The 12,996-nt window shown below is 41.2% G+C and overlaps 1 protein-coding gene across 1 annotated transcript in view; it reads right to left on the reverse strand.

The window, feature by feature from the left end:
- CACNA2D3 (calcium voltage-gated channel auxiliary subunit alpha2delta 3) overlaps nt 1-12,996 on the reverse strand; it is an 832,322-nt gene that overhangs the window by 504,599 nt on the left and 314,727 nt on the right. The gene's annotated exons all lie outside the window — the stretch shown is intronic.

Raw genomic sequence — 12,996 nt, forward strand, 5'->3', positions numbered from 1 at the left:
GTACAGAATGCAGAAATCAGAAACAGACCAACTACTAGAGCATGTCACCTGTTCCCACAGCTTTTGATAATCCATCCTCGACCAGAACACAAGGCAGAGCAAACATCTTGAACACCACTGCAGCTGCCAGCCTCTGTTCTATAGGCTTTTAAAGGGCTTTAATTCTGGTATACTGAATTCTGTGTTATATGAAGCAAAAGGGAATCTATCCCCTCAGGATTACACACAGGAGCAAAGTATTCTCTGGCTGGTTAAACCTACCTGGGCCCATCTAGGCAGTGCTAGAGTACGTGTCTGGGGAATGGACCACAAAAGGACACATCTATTCTTTTCACAGGCCAGCCAACACAGCACAATCTTCCAGGTGTCCATTTCCCACAAAGAATTTCACATTCAGGCAATATTGCATAGGTTGAGTATATCAAGGGGCTGTATGACATTGGGAGAGTTTTTCTATGTTGCTGAGCTTCATTCTTTTTTTATTTTGTGATTCAGAGTTTTTTTTTCCGATTATATTCCATTATAGGTTATTATAAGATATTGAATATGATTCCCTGTGCTATACAGTAAACCTCTGTTGCTTATCTATTTTATGTATAGTAGTTTATATCTCTTAATCCTATACTCCTAATTTGTCCCTCCCTCCCATCTTCTCCCCTTGGCAGCCATAAGTTTGTTTTCTGTGAGTTTGTTTCTGTTTTGTATATACATTCATTTGTATTATTTTTAGATTCCACATAAAAGTGATATCATATAACATTTGTCTTTCTCTGACTTAATGCACTAAATATAATATTTTCTAGGGCCATCCACGTTGCTGCAAATGGCAATATTTCATTCCTTCTCATGGCTGAGTAATATCCCATTGTGTATATACATATACATCTTAAGCCAATCGTCTGTTGATGGGTACTTGGGTTGTTTCCATGTCTTGGCTATTGTGAATAGTGTTGCTATGAACATTGGGGGAGCATGTATCTTTTCAAATTAGAGTTTTCATTTCTTCCAGAAGTGGGATTGCTGGATCATATGGTAGCTCTATTTTTAGTTTTTTAAGGACCCTCCATACTGTTTTCCATAAATGGCTGTACCAATTTACATTCCTACCAACAGTGTATGACAGTTCCCTTTTCTCCACACCCTCTCCGGATTCTTCACCTATAAAATGGGGATAAAAACAGAGCTGATCTTCATAGGGTTGCTGTGAAGACTAAAGGGGATGTATATTTAAAACACTTTGCCTGACACATAGTAAGTAAATGCTTCTAAAATGTTAATATTATATTAATTGCGTTCAACTTTCCTATTTTACTTTGAAGACACAGGAAGCCTGGTCTGGACTCCTTTTGTGAGGAGGTGAGGAAGGGAAGGAAGGACTTCCCATGATTTAAAAATTAATAATAATAAAAAAATAACACTAAATAAACAGGAATAGAAGAGAACTTTCTCAACTTAATGAAGGCCTTCTACAAAAAACCTATAGCTAACATCATATCTAATGGTGAAATACTGAATGCTTTCCCTTAAAATCAGGAACAAGACAAGAATGTCTGCTTTCACCACTTTTATTCAGCATTGTAGTAAAGGTTCTAGCCAGGGTGATAAGAAAGAAAGAGAGAGAGAGAGAGAGAGAGAGAGGAAGAATCCAGACTGTAAAGGTCAAAGTAAAATTATCTCGTCGTTGATGACGTGAGCTTGTACACAGAAAATCCTAAAAAATCCACTAAAAAAAAAAAAAAACTATTAGAACTAATAAACAACTTCAGCAATATTGCAGAATATGAGATCAGTATATAAAAATCAACTGTATTTCTATACACCTGCAATAAGCAACCCAAAAATGAATTAGGAAAATAATTTCATTTACAATAGCATCAAAAATAATAAATACTTTGGAATAAATTTAACAAAGAAATGCAAAACCTATACTGTGAAAACTACAAAACTTCACTGAAAGAAATTAAAGATCCAAATAAATGGGAAAATATCTCATGCTCACGGACTAGAAGACTTAATATTGTCAAAATTACAATACGTTCCATGGCAATCAACAGATTTCTATAAAAATCTCAGCTGACTTCTTTGTAGAAATTGATATGCTGATTCTGAAATTCATTTAGAAGTGCAAGAAACCCAGAATAGCCAAAACAATCTTAAAAAAGGACAAAGTTGCAGGACTCACATTTGCCAATTTCAAAACTTACTACAAAGCAACAGTAATCAAGACTAGCATAAGGAGAGACATATAGATCAACGGAATAGGATTGAGAGTCCAGAAATAAACCTGTGGGTCTATGGTGAAATGATTTTTCACAAGGATACATGACCATTCAATAGCCGAAAGAATAGTCTTTTGAAACAAATTGTGCTGAGACAACTGGATAGTCACATGAGAAAGAATGAAGTTGGACCATTACCACAAACCATAAAAAAAATGAACTACAACTGGATCAAAGACCTCAGTGTCAGAGCTAAAACCATAAAACTCTTAGAAGAAAACATACGGCTAAATCTTCATGAACTTAGATTAAGCAATGAATTCTCAGCTATGACAACAAAGTTGTCATAAACAAAGTTTTTAAAATGGACAAATTGGACTTCAACAAAATAAAATTCCTTTTGTGCTTCAAAGAACACCTTCAAAAAAATGAAAAGACAACACACAGAACAGAATAAAATATTTGTAGATCATATGTCTGATATATAATAAACAAATCATGTAACTTGTACCTAGAACATATGAAGAACTCTTACAACTCAGTAATAAAAAATATAATAACAAAATAAAACATGGACAAAGTATCTAAGTATACATTTCTCTTAAGAAGATATACAAATGGCCAATAAGCACATGAAAAGATGCTTGAAATTCTTAGTAATCAGGGAAATTTACATCAAAACCACAATGAGCAGAATACACATTCTTCTCAAGGGCTCATGGAACATTCTCCAGGATAGATCATATCTTGGGTCACAAATCAAGCTTTGGCAAATTTTAAGAAAATTGAAATCATATCAAGTATCTTTTCTGACCACAACGCTGTGAGACTAGATATCAATTACAGGAAAAAATGTGTAAGAAATACAAACACATGGAGGCTAAACAACACACTACATAATAACCAAGAGATCACTGAAGAAATCAAAGAGGAAACCAAAAAATACCTAGAAACAAATGACAATGAAAACACAACGACCCAAAACCTATGGGATGCAGCAAAAGCAGTTCTAAGAGGGAAGTTTATAGCTATACAAGCCTACCTTAAGAAACAAGAAACATCTCAAATAAACAACCTTACCTTACACCTAAAGCAATTAGAGAAAGAAGAACAAAAAAACCCTCAAAGTTAGCAGAAGGAAAGAAATCATAAAGATCAGATGAGAAATAAATGAAAAAGAAATGAAGGAAACAATAGCAAAGATCAATAAAACTAAAAGCTGGTTCTTTGAGAACATAAACAAAATTGATAAACAATTAGCCAGACTTATCAAGAAAAAAAGGGAGAAGACTCAAATCTATAGAATTAGAAATGAAAAAGGAGAAGTAACAACTGACACTGCAGAAATACAAAGGATCATGAGAGATTACTACAAGCAACTCTATGCCAATAAAATGGACAACCTGGAAGAAATGGACAAATTCTTAGAAATGCACAACCTTCCGAGACTGAACCAGGAAGAAATAGAAAATATGAACAGACCAATCACAAGCACTGAAATTGAAACTGTGATTAAAAATCTTCCAACAAACAAAAGCCCAGGACGAGATGGCTTCACAGGCGAATCGTATCAAACATTTAGAGAAGAGCTAACACCTATCCTTCTCAAACTCTTCCAAAACATAGCAGAGGGAGGAACACTCCCAAACTCATTCTACAAGGCCGCCATCACTCTGATACCAAAACCAGACAAAGATGTCACAAAGAAAGAAAACTACAGGCCAATATCACTGATGAACATAGATGCAAAAATCCTCAACAAAATACTAGCAAACAGAATCCAACAGCACATTAAAAGGATCATACACCATGATCAAGTGGGATTTATCCCAGGAATGCAAGGATTCTTCAATATATGCAAATCAAACAACGTGATACACCATATTAACAAATTGAAGGAGAAAAACCATATGATCATCTCAATAGATGCAGAGAAAGCTTTTGACAAAATTCAACACCCATTTATGATAAAAACCCTCCCGAAAGTAGGCAGAGAGGGAACTTTCCTCAACATAATAAAGGCCATATATGACAAACCCACAGTCAACATCGTCCTCAATGGTGAAAAACTGAAACCATTTCCACTAAGATCAGGAACAAAACAAGGTTGCCCACTTTTACCACTATTATTCAACATAGTTTTGGAAGTTTTAGCCACAGCAATCAGAGAAGAAAAAGAAATAAAAGGAATCCAAATTGGAAAAGAAGAAGTAAAGCTGTCACTGTTTGCAGATGACATGATACTATACATAGAGAATCCTAAAGATGCCACCAGAAAACTACTAGAGCCAATCAATGAATTTGGTAAAGTAGCAGGATACAAAATTAATGCATAGCAATCTCTTGCATTCCTATACACTAATGATGAAAAATCTGAAAGAGAAATTAAGGAAACACTCCCATTTACCACTGCAACAAAAAGAATAAAATATCTAGGAATAAACCTACCTAAAGAGACAAAAGACCTGTATGTAGAAAATTATAAGACACTGATGAAGGAAATTAAAGATGATACAAATAGTTGGAGAGATAGACCATGTTCTTGAATTGGAAGAATCAACATTGTGAAAATGACTCTACTATCCAAAGCAATCTACAGATTCAATGCAATTCCTATCAAACTACCACTGGCATTTTTCACAGAACTAGAACAAAAAATTTCACAATTTGTATGGAAACACAAAAGATCCCAAATAGCCAAAGCAATCTTGAGAAAGAAAAACGGAGCTGGAGGAATCAGGCTCCCTGGCTTCAGACTATACTACAAAGCTACAGTAATCAAGACAGTATGGTACTGGCAGAAAAACAGAAATATAGATCAATGGAACAGGATAGAAAGCCCAGAGATAAACCCACACACATACGGTCACCTTATCTTTGATAAAGGAGGCAAGAATATACAATGGAGAAAAGACGTCTCTTCAATAAATGGTGCTGGGAAAACTGGACAGCTACATGTAAAAGAATGAAATTAGAACACTCCCTAACACCATACACAAAAATAAACTCAAAATGGATTAAAGACCCAAATGTAAGGCCAGACACTATCAAACTCTTAGAGGAAAACATAGGCAGAACACTCTATGACATACATCACAGCAAGATCCTTTATGACCCACCTCCTAGAGAAATGGAAATAAAAACAAAAATAAACAAATGGGACCTCATGAAACTTAAAAGCTTTTGCACAGCAAAGGAAACCATAAACAAGATGAAAAGACAACCTTCAGAATGGGAGAAAATATTTGCAAATGAAGCAACTGACAAAGGATTAATCTCCAAAACATACAAGCAACTCATGCAGCTCAATATCAAAAGAACAAACAACCCAATCCAAAAATGGGCAGAAGACCTAAATAGACATTTCTCCGAAGAAGATATACAGATTCCCAGCAAACACATGAAAGAATGCTCAACATCATTAATCATTAGAGAAATGCAAATCAAAACTACAATGAGATATCATCTCACACCGGTCAGAATGGCCATCATCAAAAAATCTAGAAACAATAAATGCTGGAGAGGGTGTGGAGAAAAGGGAACCCTCTTGCACTGTTGGTGGCAATGTAAATTGATACAGCCACTATGGAGAACAGTATGGAGGGTCCTTAAAAAACTAAAAATAGAACTACCATACGACCCAGCAATCCCACTACTGGGCATATACCCTGAGAAAACCATAATTCAAAAAGAGTCATGTACCAAAATGTTCATTGCAGTTCTATTTACAATAGCTAGGACATGGAAGCAACCTAAGTGTCCATTGACAGATGAATGGATAAAGAAGATGTGGCACATATATACAATGGAATATTACTCAGCCATAAAAAGGAACGAAACTGAGTTATCTGTAGTGAGGTGGATGGACCCAGAGACTGTCATACAGAGTGAAGTAAGTCAGAAGGAGAAAATCACCGTATGCTAACACATATATATGGAATCTAAAAAAAAAAGAAAATGGTCAGAAGAACTTAGGGGCAAGATGGGAATAAAGATGCAGACCTACTAGAGAATGGACTTGAGGATACGGGGAGGGGGAAGGGTAAGCTGGGACGAAGTGAGAGAGTGGCATAGACATATATACAGTACCAAACGTAAAATAGACAGCTAGTGGGAAGCAGTTGCATAGCACAGGGAGATCAGCTCGATGCTTTGTGACCACCTAGAGGTGTGGGATAGGGAGGGTGGGAGAGAGGGAGATGCAAGAGGGAAGAGGTATGGGGACATATGTATATGTATAACTGATTCACTTTGTTATAAAGCAGAAACTGACCCACCATTGTAAAGCAATTATACTCTAATAAAGATGTTAAAAAAAAAAACCACAATGAGATATCATTTCTCACACACTAGGATGGCTATAACCAAAAAAAAACAGATAATAACAAATGTTAGCAAGAATGTGGAGAAATCAGAACCCTCATCCATTGCTGTGGGAATGGAAAATGGTGCAACCACTTTGTAAAATAATCTGGCAGTTCCTCAAATGGTTAAGCACAGAGTTACCATATGATCTAGCAATTCCACTCCTAGGTATACACCCAAGAGAAATCAAAACATACGTCCACAAAAAACTTGTACATGAATATTTCGAGCAGTATTATTCATAATAGTAAAAGGTGAAAACAACCTAAATGTCCATCAACTCATGAATGCATAAATAAAATGTAGTATATTCCTACAATGGAATATTATTCAGCCATAAAAGGAATGAATACTGATACATGCTACAACGTGGTTGAATCTTGAAAACATTATGCTAAGTAAAATAAGCCAGTCACAAAAGATGACATATTATATTACATTTATATGAAATATCTAAAAAAGGCAAATCTATGGAGACAGAAGGTAGACTATTGGTTGCTTAGGGCTGGGAGGAATGGGGGGCTAGGTGGGTGATCCCTAAAGGGTACAGGATTTCTTTCTGAGGTGATGAAATGTCCTAAAATTGACTGTGGGGATGGCTGCACATATCTGTGAATATACTAAAACCCACTGAATTATATACTCTAAGCAAATTGTATTGTATGTGAATTATATCTTAACATACCTGTTTTAAAAAAAGAAGCTCTGAGTGATTTTAATCAGTAAGTAGACTGAGATGAAAACCATTTCCCCACCCTCTGCTGCCTGGACTCTCCCCACGCTCTCTCTCTACAGCGCAAATAGTTACTCTGGTTCCTTTACATCTTCATGATGCTGGCTATGAAATGAATCAGTTCTGGACTTTGTGAACTGCTGTATTTGGGCCAAATACACTGACAAGTTAGCTGTGTGAAGCCCCTGCCTCATCTGCCTCCAAGACTAAACACTAAGGCCAGCCCTCCACTGCTGGGCCAGACCTTTCAAGCTCTCAGGACGGAGAAGGGCCTCTTCTTGGTATCCTAGCGTGTTACCATGTGAGAAAAGGTGGGCAGACTGCACTAAGGCACTTGTGAAATATCAGCTGTTGCACATGTAAACAATCCCAGTCCTCTTAAATATCTATGTGGAGAGTTACTGGAATCATTAAGAATTTCAACTATACTTTTAAGAACCCAGCCTCCTCACCACTTCATCATCTCCACTTCCACAGTACTGCAGTCCCACATCTTAGTGTTTTTATTTTCAACTCAGACACACCAAAACATTACAGATTTGTTCAAACACCTTGCTTTGCTTTTTGGCTGGCATTGCCTTGGCCCCAGGTATCTCCCCACCTCCATCTGAGGCTGGACAAGCCCCTAGTAGCCTTGACTTAAGCCATTCAGTGCCAGCACATGGTTGTACTTCTCACCAACCAAGTTAATAATCACTCACCATTTAAAATCGGATCTTGGTCGCCATCCTTTGTCAGCAGAATATTTGACTTAGATTTCTGTCAGCTGAGCTAATATAAACCACATCCTTGCAGAGATAGAGAATCTCTGAAACAATTCCTCCTAACTTGGTCATTCATTATACAGAAATATATGCCACAGGCCTGGAAATGGAAGATAAAGCTCTTTCTGGCACAACCTGAAAGTGCATTACGTGCTTCCTATGACTAAGCTATTTATTAAGAAAAGGGGGCTGCTTAAAATGGGAAAAGCATATTATCTCTGCTGCCGAGTTGTCTGAAAAGGGGCCAAAGCTCAGAGCAGACTCCCACTGTTCAAAGGTCTGACTTCTTCATCTGGAATTTGCTCTGGTGTGGGTCTGCTGGTCTTTAGATTTTGGTTCCATGAAGATTTTGATTCCATGGCCATGCCTGCCTTTCAAATGCTGTTATGTATGACCAAGAACACAGTGAGATCCTGGCAGGTGAAGGGGAGTGTGCACCTGACTGCATCTGGGCTGAAGGCGATCCAGGTCCAGTCCCACCTCTGTGAAGAGTGCTCCTTCCTTGGCAAGAGTCACTGCTGTTAGCACCTGGAGACGGACCTCTAATTTATTACCCGGTCCCTGAGGAGCATCTTTCTTTAGTGATGAACTTGGCACGTGTGGAACAACTCATCGTCACAATAGACACATCGCAGATGTGTGCCGGTGTCTCCTTTCTCACCACCCGTCCCGCGATGAAAGCTAGCATGCAGAGGTCCCTGCCTGCAGACCCATGGGGAGCCACTCATCACCCTGTCTTCTGTGCAGGCGGCATTAGGGCCCTGCACCCAGGAAGGTTCATTAATTTTCCACCCTCAACCCCCGAGTCCTTTTCTTTACTCAAGTGACAATGTACTTGTTAATTCCTAACATCAGCTAATAAATGTCATTTTCAAATATTTTATGTGACTCTGAATTTGACGGATGAAGATGGCTTTTCCTGTATAAGTAAAAAATAACCACCAACCCCCCCGTCCTGCTTCCTTTTTTAGTAACTCAAGTGAGACTTGGGAGGGAATAATAAAAAGGTGAAAAAGTATCAAAAGATATTTCCTAGCTTGGCAGCTGAAATAACTTCTAGTCAAATCTTCTTCAGTGAACTCCTTAGAATGAGCTACAGAGGGAAAGAAATCCAAAACTCTAGAATGAAATGTGTCAGGATAAGTGGAGAGTGTTTCTGGAGTCAGATGATCAATAATACCAGTCACAGAAGGAACTAGCCAGTGGCTGAGGCCCAGAGGAGCCCCTCCCTCCCCTCTTCCCCTTTCCCCCTCCCTGCCCTCCCTCCTTTGTCCGCATTCACTCTCTCTCTCTCTCTCCCTCTATCACTCTTTTCCTTGCTCCATCCTACCGTTCTCCCAGATAGCCTCCCCCATCCTGCCACTGGGATCCCAGGCCTGACAGAAGATGACTAACTCTCACAGAGGTTAACAACTTGATCAGTCTGACAGCCAGCAGGTGGAGGAGTGGGGACTGGACCCCAGGCCTTCACTCAAAACCCCCCAGGATACACAGCAGCCTTAGTGCTGGCTCTACACTGGGCAGTGAGAGAGTCTACCCCCCACCCGACCCACCTTGGTTTAAAACAAAGAAGTCTCCACAGACCCAGTCACTTCCTGGAAAGATTCCACCCAGGACATTTATGGAAGCCTGCTGTGTTTTGTTAGAAGGATGCCAGGCCTTTCTAACCTCCATATGAGAACTCCAGCGATTGTGAGGGATACAAAGCTGGGTTGTACATAGCGATCCTCGTGCTGCCAGGACGCCTGGGGCAACCCTAGGCCCATTCCTGGGCCGAGTTGGGTCCTGGCCCACTAGCCATGAGAAAGCCCCAGAAGTCTCCTCGGCCAGCTCCGAAGGCGTGTGGACCCAGCAGAGTGGCAGAGCTGCAGGAATGCGAGACCAAGGCCAGGAAGCCATGGAGTGCGTGGAGAGCCAGGAGAGAGGAGGCAGAAGGCCTGGGCCCACTGCGAGGTTCTCAGGATTCTGCTCAGAGAAGGGTCAGAGCCCCAGGAGCAGAGAGCAGACACATTTACCCACTCTGAGGTCACTGCCAATGCACCTTGTTAAATTGTAGCCAACAAAATGCAGCACCGCTACACCTGGGCAATACTGTGTCTGCAACCCGTATGGCAGGTGCTAAGCAACTATAATGCACATCAGCCTCAGCCCTGCAGCAGGGCCCAACCTGCGATGCCAAGCCCTTAGTTGTAAGGAGATACTGGGGTGGACAAGGGGCACTGGGGAGGGGGCCTTGGAGCAGTGGCTATTCACCAAGGACACACATTGTTTCAATATTCGAGCCACTGACTCAGCCACACCAATGTTTCCTGGCTGGAGGGTGGTCGTGGCAGCAGGAACTGTCATTAAGAACTAGCCATGGCGACACTCTGATCTGGTTATAACCAGCTGACCCTCATTGTGAGTGAGGAACTGCCAGGGTGCCAGGCTTCTCTGAGGTTCCCTCTCCTGGGAGGCTCTCGTTGCTCATTAAAGCATGGCAGATAAGGCAACTGACTTGGCAGTCAGGCAGACCTGCATCTGAATTCAGACTTGGACAAGTAACTTAACCTCCCTGAGACTCAGTCTTCTCATCCATAAAATGGGTGCGCAATGGCAATAATGGTGGCGAAGACTTTATGAGCCTTCTGATATGCCAGAGTGTCTGTCTATCTGTCTCTGTCTCTCTCTCATCTAGTCCACAAAAAAACTGCACAAGTTGAGTTGGGTACAGTTATTCTCCCCTGAGACACAGAGTGGCTAAGTATTTTGCCTGAAATCACACACGGCTGAGTGGTGGTGCCTTGATTCCAACTCAGGCTGTCTGGCTTCAGAGCCCATCCACTGACCCACCAGATCTGATTACCTCCTGCTCATGGGGGTGCTGAGGGCATCCAGGGAGACGGTGTAGATGAAGCACTCACCACGACACCTCCCCACGGTCAGCCCACATGGGGCGGCTGCTGTCTTGATTATCTATTGTTATCCCTTAGGAGACAGGAGCGTCTCGGTGGATTTTGTGTTGATACCTGCTGGATTTTTCCCTCAAAAAGAGTGAACAAAATGAAGCTTCTCTGTGAGTTCAGTGTTTCTTACTCACAAAACTGACAGTTCTGTTCTTTAGTATCCTTCTTTTCATTCAACACAGTAGCCCCAAACTGTACTTAAAAAACAGTGCCTTTGGGATGAATGAATATGAATATCACTCAGCTGTTTGCTGGACTCAGTTCAAGAGACGGTAGAGCAAGAAGGACAAAAGAAGACCATTTGGCCTGGTGTGGGGATGGGAACAAAGTTGATCTGGCCACTTTCAGTACACCCGCTTCAAGTCTTCAAGGAGAGTAAACTGGCAAATAGGAAAAGAATAAAATCCTTATAAATGGATGCATTTAAGACACTGGGATATTCTGTCTCAAAAGGGAGATATTCCACTGATGAGTGACGTGTGGGGAAGGATCCTGAGACAGGTGTTAACAACGAACTTAAGATCTTAACAACAGAGATAAGAGCAGAGAGTATGACAACCTATTCTTGAAATCCAAGAGCATATTCCAGAACACTGTAAAAACTTACTAAGCAAAGAGCCTCTAGTCAGCCTTTAAAGTCTGGTTTAGGAAAAAGCAAACCACTGCCACCCAATTGTGTGCGCACCTTAGGAGGGAGGGCTCGGCCAGGTCTGCCTTTTCTCAGGGCTCCCGCACCAGCTGAGGAAACCTCCCCACTATCTTCCCATTGATGGCCCATCGCAGGCACCTCTTCATCTGGGCTCCCAAGGCACTCGGTTCTGCTATTTCCCCTCTTTCACTCTGCCTTTGATGGCAGTGAATACATGAAAACCCAGCCCAGAAAAGTCTCTGAAGGACAAGAACGGTCCAACTTCCCAGCACCCATCACTGGCCTTTGAATAAAGCAGACCCAAGGGAGGACAAGCCCACATGGACTCAACTGCAGAGGCTCTGCTTCAAAGCTCTAGTGGGAAAACCACAGATTTGGAGCCAGAAGACTTTTAACTCCAGTCTGAGTTCCATCATGTAGAGTTCTATGCCTTCAGTCTCTCTAAGATGTGGATCAATCCACCTGCCAAAAGATAAAGTCGCAGTGTATTGCATTTATCTGAGTACGGGGCTAGGAAAATACCTACCAACGTAGGTATGAGACAGTGCAGGAGCAGCTACTGAGGCAGAGACCACTCAGGGGCTGTCCTACTGCCACAGAGTAAGAGGGAGAAAAAGAGAAAAGATCAGCAATGTTCAAAAGTGACTCTCTCACTTCAGAATGGAGAGAGAATACATGATGGTGGCCCTTTAGAGATAACAAAATGGAGCTGCCCACATTGTGCAGAGAATGACATCTTGGAAAATAAGGCAACCACACTGTTCTTACTAGAACTCTACCTGAAATATATGAGGCATGAATTTTTGGGTGTCACAGGATTCACAAGCAGGCATTTGGAGGAACTGGTAAGCACTGAACAGAGATACACCTGAGAGCTGGTGTCCTATCCTCACAGCCCACCTGTGCTGCCAACACTCTTCAGGTAGTGAAGATGCAGGCCAGGCATGAGGAGGGGGCCTGAGACAGGGGGTAGAGCAGAAGGGACCAGATATCTTAGTCCTGGGCCTCCGTCAGACAACCCCTCACCTCCAGAGGGTCCAATGAGGCTCAGGAACAGCTGCTTCATAAAAAGCCCTCTTGCAAGGTACCTGAGACAGTGCCGATGAGAGCACAGCAAGACTGCTCAGCTGCCTGCCTTTGGCTGGAGAATAGAAAACCTCACTTCTATCAGTGTGACTCTTGGAAACACTGAGATATTCTTTCCCAAGTGCAGAATGTTCTTCATATTTGAGGCAGGGCTTCCCCATGTATGTGATACCCATCAGTGGGTGACTGAAGCATCATGGAATCACTTTAGAAGGAAACCAATTCTCTTTCCCCA

Source organism: Balaenoptera borealis, assembly GCF_965194805.1.
Source record: "Balaenoptera borealis genome assembly, chromosome: 12".
In the NCBI taxonomy this organism is placed as follows: Eukaryota; Metazoa; Chordata; class Mammalia; order Artiodactyla; family Balaenopteridae; genus Balaenoptera; species Balaenoptera borealis.